The sequence below is a fragment of the Coenobita brevimanus genome, chromosome 89, assembly GCF_032717465.1.
Source record: "Coenobita brevimanus isolate Jiangsu-jjx chromosome 89, ASM3271746v2, whole genome shotgun sequence".
NCBI classification, from domain to species: Eukaryota; Metazoa; Arthropoda; class Malacostraca; order Decapoda; family Coenobitidae; genus Coenobita; species Coenobita brevimanus.
In genome coordinates this window covers 31,294,279-31,308,760 of record NC_137042.1, presented here as the reverse complement: position 1 = coordinate 31,308,760, position 14,482 = coordinate 31,294,279, and positions in this window count along the sequence as shown.

Sequence of the window (14,482 nt, the reverse complement as noted above, 5' to 3'; positions counted from 1 at the left end):
GAAAAATAATTGGTAAAGGAAAATATGTGTTGGAAATTAACTTAGTTCAGCACTAGGAGACAGCAGTATGTTTCAGGATTTTGGTAACGATGATGTAGACTGTTATGTCTCTCTCTCTCTCTCTCTCTCTCTCTCTCTCTCTCTCTTGATTTTCAGCATTTGATTAACATGCAATTAATTTTTGTCATATGTGTCTCTTGGTGAAGGAAAGAAGAATGAAACATAAACAAAAAAACTCCGTGATGAAAAAAATAAAAAGCAGGTCCATAATAAAAACTAATAAAAGTTATGTACCATTACAAAATAACTCCCCTGCTGCTGTCAGAATACAAAAAGCATTTCAGAAGATTAAATATACAGTAAATGGTTTGTGTAACTTCGGGGTGAAATTACTCACATATACTTCCTGTTCTAAATGGCCTTCACTGCCAGTAAATTGAAATGGCAATATGTAGTAGGATTGGAGCAATGATGGTATGAGTATATTTATTAATACGTTAGGTATATGGCAGTGATGTTTGAATATATTTTATCATATAATAGGAGTAAAGCAATGATGCTAGACTATATTTGTTTATATTTTTCTCACTGTGTTTGTGACTTTCATGTCTGTGCCTTTTCTTTCATATTATCCTCTTTTCTTCATTCTGTACCGCTTCTTCTGTTTTGTTTTTTTTTCTCCTGTTCTTCGGGTCCATAACATGAAAATAATACTATGTGTCAAGATTTTAACTCTGATGTGTTTCTCTCCTTCCGACCGCTTTTGTCTCCTCCCTTCTCCTCCCCTTCCCTATCGTCTCTTCTTCTCTTTCCGATTCTGTCCTTCCCTCTTTTTTCTTCTCCACCCCTCACCTTCCTTGCTTAATCCTTTTCATCTCTTTCTCCTCTCTTCGTCCTCCTGTCGCTTCATTTCCTCTCTCTTCACTGCCAGTCTCATTCCCTCCGACACCCACGCTTCACAGACTTCCCGTTGACAGAGATTTTAGCTTTATTTTCATCGCAATTTTATTAATGTTGATAATAAACGTTAATCCATGTCGACAGAGGCAAATGTTTTAGCCTATAACAGTGTTGCTGTTTTCAGTGGCAACGAACAATGGAATTAACAATTATTGCAGCACTGTGAAAACATACCCAAGCTTAGTGTGTAATATCCGGAGCAGAATTTTGTTATATACCAGTGTCGTGAATATGATAATGCAGTTATTTATTTATTTATTTTTTTATTTATTTAACTGTTCGATATGCATCCTTTTCTTCCCTGCAGCCGTCAGTCGTTATATTCAACTTACAGTCGACCTCGTGAGATGAAAGAGTTTAGTTAGAATCAGTGTCCCTGGATTCCTTCATTACCAGACCTTCTCTCATCCCTTTCAGTATGTCACATGAACTGAGTAAAATCGTGTAGTGGGAGCCAAAGCATATATCTGTATCAGTCTCCTCATGCCTGTCTTCTTGTCTTTACTTTCTGTCCGTGTATCCTTTTCTTATTTCTATAGTTTAAGTTTATCACTGGTAATCTGTATATGTAATTCTCTTTCTGTCTCTGTATGCATAAAGTATATTTTCATACTCCCCAGTCCTGTCTCACCACCTTGCCCTACGCCATCCCCTTCGCCTTCCACCCTTATAGAAGTCCTTGGCCTGTCTCTCCACCTCGTCATTGGTCTAATTCTTCTTCCACCAGCTCTGACTCCTGGATACTTCCCAACTCTCCTTCTCCACCTCTTCCTCGATCTACCCTTCCGTTTTGTGTCATCCGTCGCACCCTTATTTTTAACCCTCCTCTTCTACCTCGTTCTTTTTCATATATTCTGCCATCTACCTCGTCCTTGGTTATACTTTCTCCTTCATTTAATGTTATCCATAAACCTTGCCCAAATTTACTACCCAACCCCATCCCTCCATCTCACCCTTAATCCAACCCATCTTCAATCCTCGCCCTCGCCCTAAGTTAACCCAACCCCTCCACCTCGTCCTTGGTCTAACCCTTCTCCTCCGACCATCCATCTCACCCTCAGCTAACCTACCCGTCCACCACACCCTCGATCCAACCCTCCTCCATCCATCCTTCCCTTCCCCTTAAGTTAACCCCACCCCTCCACCTCGTCCTCGGTCAACCGCTTCTCCTCCTGCGGGCGTCCACCTCACTACCATATCAAAGGGAAGGAAAATATGCCTCGATCTGAACTTGTGGCTCACCCCTTACTCCGCGAAGGAAATATTTGGGAAAACTTGGCCGTGGGGAGTTTATGAGAGGCTGCCTTCTTGCCGTGAGCTTGGAATGTAAAGAAAGTTGGTCGTTTTCTCATCATCCCGCGTTCAAAAGGCCGCGGGAAATTAATTAAAAACATGGATGGAGAGGGTAACTGATGATGATGATGATGATGATGATATGAGTTTCCTTGACTTTGGGTGAAAATGTCAAAATAAGGCCATGTGTTAAAACTTCTTGCATGGCACTTGACCTAACACACACACTCTCTCTCTCTCTCTCTCTCTCTCAAGTTTTGCAAGAACCAGAAAATAATCTTGTCAAATGCCTATATCATCCGACAATAACCCCAACTTGTCAAACCCTTTCCAGGCTGAATGAAATCGTCTTCCAATACCGAGAATACGGTAGACATTTTTTTTTTTTTTTTATCGTACTCAAGGGATAATGGACGCTCTTTCTAAATTCCTTCAGTTCAGGAGGTCCTTTCGAAGCAATATAATCATCCTGAGTAGTTGGAATAAAAAAAAATAATCAACTCTGGCGAATGGGTTAGGTGAGTCTTGCTGATGGATATGTCGAGGAGGTCGCGAGTAAAAGCCTTTTTTAGAGACCCGTTTTGACAGCTTTAATTTCCGTGCAATTAAACTCTCGCTGGAGAATGTAGGTGACGTTTGTCGAACTAGCATAACACAAGTTTTCTAAGTCGACCTCTTCTTCGCCTATCAAGCCGCCATAGGAGAGAGTGTCTAGGTCTACCTCTTTTGCGTCTGTCAAGCCGACATAGGACAGGATGTTGAGGTTATGATCTTCATATCTGCTGAGATTTTTCACGAGGACCATAGCATTATTTCTTTGTCATTCTTTCTTTGTATACTCCAGTCACTCATACTTTGGTAGTTAATACTAAATTTCTTCATCGCCAAATTATCACAGTGCTTACTCCCTCACATTACCCAAATGGTCCTCCGTGTCTGCTACCAGTTTCATTTGTCAAAATTTTCTAGCGTCCCATTTCTATTAACCTGCCAGTATCCTAAAATACCCTATACTCTGACAGTCACTTCTATATTACCTGGCGTCCCAGTTTCTCACTGCACACCGCATCACATCACCCAGATGGTATAACACTTTGTGTCTCTCTCGCCAGGTTGCTCAGGGACTATTGTATTTCCATTCCTCTTGTCACAGTGTAAGTATATTAACCTGTCTGCACCTCTACAATCCATTTAATATTTCTCTGTATTCCAGTTTCACACTTCACCCCAGAAAATCACTCAAGTGGCATAACCCTTCATGTCTGCTGCCAGTTTCATTGTATTCTCCGTCTCTCTTGCTCGATGTCACTTACCCTGACTAATACCTTGACAGTCCATTCCATATTTCCCAGTGGTCTAATCCCACACTGCTTAGCCTTTTGCGTCAGCCAGATGTCATACCGTTCATGTCGGTGGCCAGTTATCTCAGAAATTATTGCATTTTTTGCCCTGTTTGCACGACATAAAACAGACACCATTACCTTGCAGCCCATTACATACTATTATCGTTGCCCATTTTGCCCATTTTCACAGTGCTCGCTCGAACACACCACCTTTCATTGTCTGATGCCAATTCCTTCAAAATTTATTGTTCTGTGTGTCATACCTTCACATATTTTTTTCCTGTCACCCTGCCAGTGTCACCCAACCTAACCTATACCGCGACACCCCGTTCCATACTTCCTCATGGCCCAATTTCACGCTGCTCACCCCAGCACATCACAAAGAATGGCATAGCTTTCATGTCTGTGGTCAGTTTCTTCATAGGTCACTGTATTTTCTATATTTCTTGCTCAGTGTCACGTAAAGTAACCTATACCGCTGTAGTCCATTCCATATTTCTCCGCAACTCAATTTCACGCTGCTCATCCCATCCCATCACCTAAATGGTACGTCTTTCATGTCTGATAACAGTTTCATAAGAGGCCACTGTTGTATATATATTGCGGTGTATTTTCGTATTAGTGTAAATCTTGTAACCTACCTATTCCCCAACATTTCATATCATTTCACGCTGCTCACCCCATCACCTCACGCAAATGGTATAGCTTTTATATCTATGGTCAGTTCAGTCAAAGGTCGTTGTATATTCTATCATTCTCGCACAGGATCTCCTAACCAAAGCCATACCTCTACGGTCCATTTCATATTTCCTCATCGCCCAATTTCACTCTCCCCACCCCCTTCCGGACGACTTTCCCTTCATGTCTGGCACCAGCTTCTTCAATAGCCACTGTATTTTGCGACGTCTTTTTAATTTCTATCATTCGCACATATTCTATCGTTTCACATATCCTAACTTGTACCTTGATAGTCCATTCTCTATATTTTCGTCCCCAGTTTCACGCTGCTCACCCCATCACGTCCCGTAAATGTTATAAGCCTTCATGTCAGCCGCCACTTTCATCCTTGCCTGGAGCTCCCTCGTGTATAGTTCCCCATGAAGTAAATATCGACACGGAGGAAAGTCTTCATTTTCTCATCATACAATTACAGTAAAATGAGTAAGAGAGAGTAAGAAAAAATATCTATAAACCCGAGGGTAGTAATCAAGAGACCGGAACTTATCGCAAAATTAGAATTCAGTGTCAGTTCGTTTTCCGGTCTGACTAGAGGTTTTGGAGAGCTGATGGATCACGCGTATTGAATATTCCTCTTGTGCCGTCAGCTTGATTTTTTTTTAGCTTTTTTTTTTTACGGTGCCGGATTTTTTGGCATTTTTTTTCACTTTTTAGTCTACCGTCTCTTACTCCTTCCTTTACATCGAACTTTTTTTTCCTCCCTCTTTCTTGTTTCTCTTCATTCTTTGCATATATCGAGCTTCTCTCTTTTCCCCCTTTTCCCCTCCCCCCCATCTCTCTCTCCTTATTCCTTCAAGTTCTCACTCGCATATTTCCCTCTACCCCCCACACACACTCACACTCAGTTTTCCTCATTTCATTTTCTTTTTTCTTTATGTAACCCTCTATCTCTCATACTTCCTTCTCCTTTTGTCTTTCCTATTTTCACTCCTCATCCAGTCTCTCTCTCTCTCTCTCTCTCTCTCTCTCTCTCTCTCTCTCTCTCTCTCTCTTAATGACCGGCTGACTGCGTATTGAGTGATATGTAGATTAAGTGAATTATTTTTTTCCCCCTCCCAAGTTCACAGTCTAGCTTCAATATGCCGCTTTAATTAAATTTCCTGTATTTTTCTCCCCCGGCTCGTGCTCAGGAAGAATGTCGTTAGGGAGCTGCAGTCGAGGTTAATATTTCTTGACATAGACAGGAGAATATAGCAGTCTCTCTCTCTCTATCTCTCTCTCTCTCTCTCTCTCTCTCATTTTTTTTCTCATTCACTTCCTCTTCCTCACCTTTTTCTTTCCTAGTTCTCAGTCTACGTCTTTTTCACAACACACATACATACACACACACACACACACACACACTCTCTCTCTGTCTGTCTGTCTGTCTCTCTCTCTCTCTCTCTCTCTCTCTCTCTCTAATGGAAGAACAAGGAGAGGTAGGCCAAGAACGTGATGGAAGAATAACAGCTGGTGGTTACGTAAGGGAGGGTCGCTAGGTTTTCTTTTCATTTTTTCATGTATCCAGCCTTGAAAGCCCGTCCTTGAGGTCCAGTAGTCAACCTTCTTACAAAAATACAGAACCAACACCCAGCAGCCTTCAAACGTCACCACTTGAGGACTATGCTCTGTCACACTAACTTTGGCAAGATTCTCGTCCTTTTGTTAGCTTATTTCACGTAGCTCATTGACAGAGATAGTCAATGCTACGGCTCTACATCCTTTCCATAGCACTTCGTGAATCGCATCGTATTCCAGCGGTAATCTCACACTAAAACTCAGCAATCATGATAAAAAGATGACAATTTTTAGCCAGGTTGGAGTTAAAAAGGTATAATACATTCCATCGCTGTTGTGTTATGTTCGGGATACCATATACGTGTTTGGTTTTAAGGGTTAAGCTGGGGTATGTTTTTGTGGTGTCGGTAGAGCCATATGGAGGACCTGCAAACATGATAATAGCAAAGGCAGATCCCCTTGATGGACCATGCAACAGCCGGAATGGAACCAGCGACCACATAGATGAGCGCCGTAAACGTGATTTGTGGTACTTTCGTTACGGACGATCTCTGGGTTTAGAGCTAACAGACAGACAGACAGATGTAGACAGTTAAACAGCTGTATTACCTCTATCAGCCATTCATCCATCTGTCTGTCTATCTGTCTATTTGTCTATTTATTTGTCTGTATATCTGTGTATCTATTTATCTGTCTGTCTGTCTAATTTAGTCATAGTGTGTGCTAACTTCAAACATTCAGCTACGTGTCTAATTCCTTTCCCTCGTGAGATCATGCAGATAGATACTGAAACACGAGATAAATAACCACAGAGTTCGTTTCTTTAACTGACGCACTGCGGAGACTCAGGCTTGTGAGTACACTATTAATCACTCAGTCATACAAATCTACCAAGCGAGACACAGCCGCGTGGAGATCAGGGTTATTTAGAGAGGAAAAGGAAGGCAAAGGAAGCAAACAGTAATAGATCATTTACCTTGGTTACTGACGTCTTTATTCTCTTTATTCTTATTAGTTTTAGGAATTGCCACTCCCACTGAAAGGGTAATTTTAAGGGCTCATTTTAAAGTCCTCTCAGGGGGTCATTGTAATTTTCCATAAACAGCTGAAATTATGCCACTAAGTACAAACATCTCTGGGTCGACCTTCTCAGTACTGTGATTAACTATATTGTATTCTTGATGCTGGACAGGGACGCCTCCATGTGGTGGCACCGATACTTCCTCCCTATACAGTGAAGGGAGGACACTGTTTGTAGTGTAAATGTAAATACCGGTGATATCTAACGCCTCCTACTCGATTAGTCTCACAAAATCCGACTTTTTTTTTTTTTTTTTTTAACCAGCGTAAGAAATATTAATACAGAAAGCTCGCATCCACTGAAAAAAAAAGAAAAAATCTACTCGGAGCTAGAAAAAGTAAGATATCTGATCACAGAGTACAGAAATATTGCCGTATGTGTTATATGATAAGACTGAGTATGAGGAGAAAATATAATCTTTCGTAATCTGTAATTGGAAAATACAGGAAGCAGCATCGTGATATTACACCGTGTTATTGTACATGTATCCAGTGTTGTCAATACTCTTAGGCTGATGTGACACACTGAATAAAATCAGCTGACATTAGATTGAATATATATCAAAATCCATACCATGATAGGGTTAATGCAAGAGAATCACTAAATGTTACTGATTCTGATATATATAATAAGATGTGACGGAATAGGACATCTCATTTTGTGTTTGTTCGTGCTACCACCAGGCTATTTTACTTAACATCGGGAAGACGTTTAGCACTGAAGAGGAAAATGAATTGTATATCTAACCCCTGCTCTTTAAAAGCTATTTTTAAAGCTGAATTAGTCGTCTCTTCTTAGCACGAATTTAATAAAGATGAGTTCTTTGACTGAGGGTATTCCGGCACATATGAATTACTAGAAGGGAAGAGACAAGAGTAAACACAGGAAAAGTAACAGCAACAACAACAACAACAGCATCAACAAAACGTCCTCAGAGCTCGGGAGGAGAGGAAACTGGCCGCTGCACTGCTGATGGTGCCTAGAGGGAGATGGGGTCCAGTGGAAATAAAGAAAGAAAGAAAGAGGCTTTAGGAGAGAGTGAGGTTGGGGGAAGCGACACTGGGTGCACCTAAGCTGGGGTGGGTCAATCAGATCTGGGTTATTTACGGCCCCTCGTGATTGCTACTGCCCCATAGACCCTCCAGGGGGAATAGTGGAGGGGGAGATTGTGGAAAATGTGTTTATTGTTGACGGTGGTGGTGGGGCGAGTAATAATCGTTCTGGAGTGGGTGATTCTTCTCGGGTTTATGTCCTGCGGCCGTACTATGTGGAATTTAGTGCTCCCTTTGTTGGTGTTGTAGGGGGAGGGAGGGGGATGTTCTTTACTAACTTTTTATTTACCCGTCAGCGTGGGAGGATCTTTATTAGGTTGTGGCTCTTCACACTCCATCGTCTTTTTTTGGCTCCATTCTCACTGTGTTGTGTATTACGGCGCTTCTGTCTTCTCTTTTCTTACCGATTTCTTCTTTGTAAAGGTGTTTCTGGCTTTATTTTCTTGTTTCTTGTCTTATTTCGCTTTTTTTTATCACGTCATTTATTCCTCCCTTTCTTTTTTCTCTCGCACGAATGAGTATTTTTACGTTTGTCTCTTATTTTCTCTCTCTCCCTCTGCTGGTGTCTGTATTTTGACTTCTCTGCTTCCCCTTTCCTCGCTCTGTCATTCTACTGGTTTCTTTATCACTCATTCCCATTCTAGTTTTATATAATTTTTTTCCTCTGACCTGACTTCTTTGTGATTTTCAAGGCGCCTGGTGGTCCAACGGTAAAGCACACACTTCAAAATGAATGCCTTTCCCTTAGCGCGTCGGTTCGTATCTTCAAGAGGTGACGGGAGATTTTCGATGGTGTGATGTGGGTAGGGTCATAGGCCAGTCGCGTTACCCTGAAATGTTCTTGACTACGATGGTCTAGCCTCGGATTCATATGTTTCTCTCTCTCTCTCTCTCTCTCTCTCATCCCAGGTATTAGCTCTTTTCCCCTCAAGTCTTCTCTGATATTCCATCTTTTCCCCATTTTATCTCTTCTTCCCTTTATCTGACCTTTTTATCATTCCTTCATGCTTTTCTTTCTTCGTCCACCTTTCTTTACGTGTTTTTTTGCACTGTTTTTTATTATTAATATATTTTTTTAACCACCGCCATTATCACCCAAGGTCACCCCAGTAAAATAGTTTCATCTCTGACAGTTGAACTTTACACCATCTCTTAATTCAGCCAACATTATTTCCCTTTTACTTTCCCCTGCTGGAGTAAATTTCCTGGTTGGGGTTGTATTATGGTAAAGGAAGTTTAGTGTGTGCAAGGCAGAGTGGGATGGAACATGGGAGGGCACTTAGGGAAAATACAGAAGGTTGTGGGAGTAGAGGGTAGTCTTGTCATGTATTGTGGTGACGTTGTATGGGTGATGCTGGTGATGTTAGCGATGATGATGCTGTTGATGATTATTAGTGGGTTGATGTTGGAGATGGTAAATAATTTGATGATGATGATGATGATGAACTGCACTGATGATACTAGTGGTAATACTGCAAGTAACGTCTTGCCAGGGACCCCCACCTCCAGTCACAGTACTGCCTGATTCGTCACAGGGATGAAATACTCGTAACTAAAGGTTGCCTCATGTGTTGTCAGTGTCGTACGGGTGAAGGAGGTAGTTGGCCACTGCCTGGTTCAGTTTCTGCGTGGTAAGGTAATTCTAAAAAGTATAGATAGATAGGTAGATAGGTAGGTAGATAGATATGGACATAGATGTAGATAGATGTATATAGACCCCGAGACAAAAGCCATTCTTTCTCTCCTTCACCTTTCTCACATTATGTACGGTTGGCTGCCCTGATGAGTTGTTTCCCTCCTCCCCTGTCCTAGCATCTTCCCCCGTCAGGTCTCTGTCCCTTAGTTCCCTCTCTGCTAAGTCCCTCCACCTCATCCTCCGCCTTCCTCTTGATCTTGCAACAATTGGTTCCCTCCAGGCTTTCTTGATGGCTTCTGTTGCCTCTCTCTCCCCACCATATGACCGTTCCAACTCACTCTAACTTCACTGATCTTGTAACTGATCTTGTTCACACCTGCCGTCCTTCTTAGCTACGATTTTCAACCATTCTCTTAGTGCTGTGTCATATCTAGTCCTCTAAATGCCCTGTTGATATCCACTCAGTGAGAAGTGTGGCATGAAACAAGTATGTAAAGCGAAAATACATTGATTCGTCAAGGTATAATAATAATAATAATAATAATAATAATAATAATAATAATAATAATTTGCAGTGGCATACAGATGATGATATAGGCTATGAACTTAGTGGTGGTGATGTTTCGGTGTGTGTGTGTGTGTGTGTGTGTGTGTGTGTGTGTGTGTGTGTGTGTGTGTGTGTGCGTGTGTGTGTGTGTGTGTGTGAATTTCCCTTCTCTCACACCCCACCCTCTCTCCTGCCCTCCCATTCATCCAGCTTTGAAGTCCTGCAAATGTTTAAGCTTCAGTTGCCATTTTTTAAGTTACGGGGCACACAGAGGGGGACTTGGGTCATATTTATTACATACGCCAGCAAATATGTGAGTTTTTTTACTTTCTCTTTTTTATTCAGTTTTCTTTTTTCTTTTTATTTTGCATGCGTATATTGTGTTGGTTCATTGATTTATTACTGTATTTGTTCTCCCTCTCTCTCTCTCTCTGTCTCTCTCTCTCTCTCTCTCTCTCTCTCTCTCGTGTGTGTGTGTGTGTGTGTGTATGTGTGACTGCTTGTTTCTGTCTGTCCGTCATTCCGCCTGTCTGTCTGTTAACCGGATTATGGAAAATTAATGGAAGATGAAGATTAAAACGTGACGAAGTTCCTAACAGAAAAATAAAAGTTTGATGCAAGAATTTTATATTACGGGAAAAAAAAGTCTTGCCTTCGTTAATTAACTTGATGACACCTTTCCCGTCTCAAGAAGTCTCGCATCAAGTAATTTTTCTTCAGGTAATAAAGAACATTAGTAGTGGAGATGGTACTGAAAGCAATATCTGACATCTGCATCACGAAAAGTATCTTGTACGTTGATTACATTTGTCTGAAAGTACTAAATTGAATAAGAAATGGGGTGGCCGTTCTGACGTTATTTCCCTTCCCCTTCCTATTCCTCACTGTATCTTACAAACCCTCTCTTTCCCTGCCTCTCCCTTGCCTTGCCCCAATCTCCCTTCCCTCCTTATCCCTCCCCCACCCATTTCTTCCTCCATCTCACTTCATAGGCATTCCCTCATCTCCACCTTCGTGGGCTCTCACCCCACACTAACTTTCTCACCCCACGTTCTCTCACACACCCCAGACACTCACTCTCACCCCTTTCTTCTCCCCCCCCCCCCTACACACCTGGCCTCACAGATCCCGTCTCTTTCCTGCCTCTCATTTTAGCCCACACATACACTCTCTTTCACCTCTTTCTTCCCATTCACTCACTTTTCCCTCTCTACCCCTCACCTTTTCCCACATACCCTCCCTTTCCCCACCCATCACCCCTTCTCTCCTAGCACACACCCTCCCTCACCCCACTTCTCCTACACCTCTCCCCCATTCGTCTCCCCCCATCACCTAGCCCCATCCCCACGACCTCTCCTGATGAGATAACTTGGCCTAGGATGCCGAGTTGAGCAGAAAAGGACCAACTTCCCTAAACTACCTCCGCGGCCCCCTCGCCATTTCCCCAGCACCACCACCTCCCTCATTACACACTCGCTCGACCGAGGTGAGATTAATGAGGGACGAAACATGAAGGGTAAGAGATATTAAGTCGACTCCAGTACCTCCTCCCACGCCAAGTATTTCCCCTTGTTCCACCCAGTTCCCCCCTTCCAGTACCCCACTCCTCTCTGCCTTTATTGAGCAACTTGGGGAATAATTTGACGCGGCCACTTAGTCTGGATTGGATTCCATGAAGTCGGACATGCTGAAGTTCGGCGTGATGGGCCTGAAATTGCAAAAGAAAACGGGAAGGAGAACACCAATGACTCGGAAAAGCAAATGATTTTAGACAGTGATGATTCCTTGAAAGATGGCTCATGGGTGGGGCCGGAACTATATATATATTTAAAAAAAAAAAAAAAAAAGGAAGATCAGTGACTTGATTAACAAATTCTTGAAAGTTGGTTTGGTGGATCCAGAACTAAGAAGACCATTGACCAAAACAGTAGTAGTAATAGTAGCAGTAGTAGTAGTAGTTGTGGTAGTAGTAGTAGTAGTAGTAGTGATAATAGTAATAATAATAATTATAATAATGATACCTCATAGTGAACTGGATAACTATCTTCTGTTTACATCATCTGACCTCTGACCTTTATTTCTTCCCATTTAGCCCCCAAATTGCCTCCAGTTATCCTCTCACAGCTACGAATTTTAGGCAAATTTTGTTTAATATTGACACACTTTAGGGGGACATTTGTTCATTTCATCTGCAGGGGACATTGAGGTGGAGGGAGGAACGAGGAGTACAAGAAAGAGCATGGAGAAGGAATTAACCCTTTAACTGCGATGGTGTTTCGTGTGTTGTTCGTGTTAAAACCAAGCGATTTTATTAAGCTGAGGGAGATTTTTGGCAGGGAGAATATTACAAACTTTACTGATTAATCTTCTCAGTGCCATACACTTTCACAGGTAATCGATCCAGACGATTTTATTGAAGAAAGGGAAATATATCAGTCAGGATATTAAACCAGCTTTTTTCTGCCTCGTAATATCGCATTCTCGAGTGCTTAGGAGGCTTTCTTGGATCTATTATTTACAAGGATATGTCTGCTCTTGGCATGTCAGCCTCTCATGGTCGGGGCAGCTCTAGTATTCTGCTTCCTCTAGTGCCAGACGATTTTATTCTGCTTACAGTGAGTCATAGGAGTCTGAGTGTTAATACTTTACTTCATATATGCGGGCAACATCGATGTTAACCTATTCAGCCCGTAGACGTTTATCATGCCCTATTCTTTACAATCTACCAAACGATTTTATTTATCTTGAGATTTTCCGAACAGGAGGGTTTAATTAATAAAAAACGTTTCAGTAACCACGTGAATACAAAAGGTCTTCCAAAAGTTCTCTAAAATTCTGTTTGTCAAAAGAATAAGCTAAACAATTATATGATTATAGTAAAGAGGTTAAAAAATATAAACAGTATGCAAGAAAAAACTGATGTGGAATATAATGTGTGATAAGCAAAATAAATAGCTGAAAAAAATTTACTTGGGAATCTCCTAAGTTCACGACGCACGGAGCCAAGAGAGCATGACTGTCGAAGTTTGGTTAGGATCCGTCATATTGTGTGGGATTAGTTTGACGGGAAACAGGTGTGTGTGTGTATGTGTGTGTGTGTGTGTGTGTGTGTGTGTGTGTGTTAATGTCGAGAAGTCATCAGATCGGGTAAACAACAAGAATCTCATTACTCTAGGTCTAATGTACCGGAATAAGCAGCCTAGATGGAGTATCACCTGAGACCGTAATTCCTTCAGCCTGATGTTGCGAATGCCTCTCTAAGGGCGGTCTTGTCCCTCTGTCTCTCATTAGCGAGTTTTGTGGGAACATGGTGCTTCCCTCCCGTTGATTTTAGCGAGTTTAGTGAAGGCACACCATACAGCACACAAAACCACTCTCACCCACTACCCCACATAAAACCACCCTCTCACACCGCACCACACAGTACCACCACCTTACACCACACCACACCACACCACACCACACAGCACATAAAACCACCCTCTCCCACTTCTCCACATAAAACCACCCTCTCACATCGCACCACACAGCTCCACCACCTTACACCACACCACACCATGCAAACCCACCCTCCAACACATACCTACTCCAGCTCGAAAAATCTCCTCGAAGCTGTAGCAAATCGTCTGGAGAAATGATGAATAGAGACTAAGAAGATCCATGGCAGTGGGGGGTAAAAATCCAGAGAGTAATGAGATGATTAGGTACCGGGGCGTATTACTTGAGGTCTATGATATCGATAAGAGACTCGGCTAAGGAGATGAGCGTCTTAGTGGAGATCTCTTAGGTCGGGATGTGAGTGTGTGGGGTAATGAGTGTTCGAGATATACTGGGTGCGGTAGGGTACGTTGATGGTTAGGTTAGATTTGGTTAGATTAGCTAAGATTAAGTTAGGTTAGACTAGGTTAGGTTAGGGTGATTTAGATTTGTGTAGGTTTGGTTAGGTTAGGTTTGTTTAAGCTTGGTTATGTTTGGTTAGGTTAAATTTAATTAGGTTAAGTTATGCTAGGTTGGGTTAGGTTAGGTTAGGTTAGGTTAGAGCATGTATGGTTAGTTTAGTTAAATATGGATTCATAACGTTATATTATTTTAGATATTTCTACAGTAAGTTAGGCAAATTAATATTAAATTAGATAAGGTTAGATTAGTTATGATCAGGTAAGGTTAGAGCAGCAGTTAGATTAGAGCTGATTAGATTAAGCGAATACAAATCAAATGGGGTCACGTATCAGGAGCACATAACCTGAAGCCAACCCTCACGAGAAATGAGATCCGCGGCACATCACCTGAACGCCATTACCTGGAATCTATAAGTGCCGTATTTTAATTAGGGAC